The following is a 2,372-nucleotide window of genomic DNA, read 5'->3' on the forward strand; positions in this document are numbered from 1 at the left end:
CTTCTATGCCTTTTTCTTGCGACACGCCGTAGACGGTGAGGAGGACGATACTACAATCACGCACCGCATCTTTCGGGAGACACATGAAAAGATGACCCGCAATTCCGGAGTGTAGCGAATAGAAAGCGCAAGGAACAGAAGGTGGATAAGGACGCTTTAGTGTGGGTTAAGCGAGAGACAACAGTCCGGGGTGTGTAAGAAGTTAAGTGTCCGATGGGATGGGCCATATCTGGTAGTGGAAGTATTGCGCATTGGTGATGCTTACGTTGTAAAGGACCCATTTAAGGGCCAATTGTTACAACGAGCGGCAGAGAAAATTAAACCGTCCCACGGAGACGAACAGTGGTTATTACAGCCACAAAACACTAGTTTCCACGCTGACGTGGAAACTGAAGTTTTCCCCTCTAGAGTGCGTAGACCCCCAAGACGTTACATAGAAGATTGTTAAGAGTGATGATACAGTGAGACATGGATGGTGCTTAGAATGTTTGTAAGGCTAGTGGTAATCCTGTGGCACGCTGACCTACCTGGCAGAGATCATGAGAGAAAGTAAAACAAAGTCAAGAAGAGTCAAGAAGTTATAAGTAGTAAAACTGAAGGTGTTGTGATATAGTAATCACTTTATTTCGCAGATTATTAGCTGCAACCTAACAGTCAACACAGTCGTGCTGCAGTGGGTTACTTCAGGACGTGGCAAGCTATCGTACAATCACTTTAGATGAACCTGACCTAAATGAAAGATTAGAATGAATGAGTGACAGTGGCACTAGTATGAAAGGAATGGGTAACTGAGGTGCCGAATCTTGTCATAGAGAGTATCATGGTATTTAAGATTAAGTATCACACTGACATCGGACCTGGAGGTCGGCTGGGGTGGAACTACCTATCACTGGAGAAATGGGAATTGGTGTTATGTCTCAAAGGGACATTGTGGAGTTATGTTTTAATGAACATTGTGAAATAGTGAACCTATAGGTGTCATCGTTTAAGATTAATGAGTTCTGTCTAGAGTCAGGGTAAGTGCCAGAGGTTACTGCAGTTAGGGAAAGAATATATTTCCCCTGCGCGGGAGAAGCATAGTGAAACCAGAAGTGTGGAGGAAGGAAGTGAAGGGTGAAAAATTATTTTGTGGAAGGAAAATCTCGTGTAATGCAGGAAACAGAAAAATAAATTAATTATGTGTTGTGAGTTGTGAGTATTACGGCTGCGTGCCCAGAAGAAAGACGCACATACAGACAGACAAAGACATGTAAGCACAGGATGAGTTGCGTGAAGTTGATTCAGTGAAGTGATTCCAAGTGTTAATTAAATATACAATTTCTAATTCTTCCTTATGGGAACACAGTCGAGTAAAATTTTTCATCCAAGTTACGTGAGGGATAGCTATACTTACTTCTAAGCTTATTCTGTACTCGAGAAACTTTCTATACATATACAAACAAATCAATGGTAATTTCGCCTGCGCCACTGATCTGGTAAAAAAAAAAAAAAAAAAAAACTGTAGCTGGCGGAGAGGAGGGATAAGGAGCAGCGGAACAGAAGAGAACAGAACAGAACAGATAGAAAGTTGGTGAAAGGGTAAAGGGTTTGGACAGAAGAAGAAGAAAAAAAAGAGGGGAAAATGAAAGACAGTAAGAGAATGAATGTTTGTGGGCAGACCGCATTGCTATTTTTCTTTTGTTGACTGTAATATTAAGAGAAGGCACGAGCTCGTAATCTGTGTTAATTTAGGCATTTTTACCCTGCCTAAAAGGTTGCTTTTATTTTATTTTATTTATTTATTATTTTTTTTCCGTATAACAAGTAGAACTAACTTAATCCGGCACCATCCCCATCAACAAGACAATTTGTATTATATACTTACACACACACACACACACACACACACACACACATATATATATATATATATATATATATATATATATACATATACATTATTTATTTTTTTCATATATATATATATATATATATATATATATATATATATATATATATATATATATATATATATATATATATATATATATATATATATATATATATATATATATATATATATATATATATATATTATCCTTTATTTATCTTTATTTATTTTTTTCTAATTTAAAATGCAAGCAGAAACCAACTAATTCCTTCACCAATCTCCAACAAATGAAGGAGCAGCCCATGAAGGGTTTTAGTTTTAGACCAGTGTTGCCAGATCTACCGAAATTTCATGAGATTACTGAAATTCCGATAAATAAAAAAAAATCCCGAATTATTGCCATAATATACTGAATTTTGAGAGGTTCTCTTGAAAATACACAGAAATGCTTTCCTGTAGTTGAAAATCCATGAAAACTAAATGAGAGAGAGAGAGAGAGAGA

This window comes from Scylla paramamosain, chromosome 9 (genome assembly GCF_035594125.1).
Source record: "Scylla paramamosain isolate STU-SP2022 chromosome 9, ASM3559412v1, whole genome shotgun sequence".
In the NCBI taxonomy this organism is placed as follows: Eukaryota; Metazoa; Arthropoda; class Malacostraca; order Decapoda; family Portunidae; genus Scylla; species Scylla paramamosain.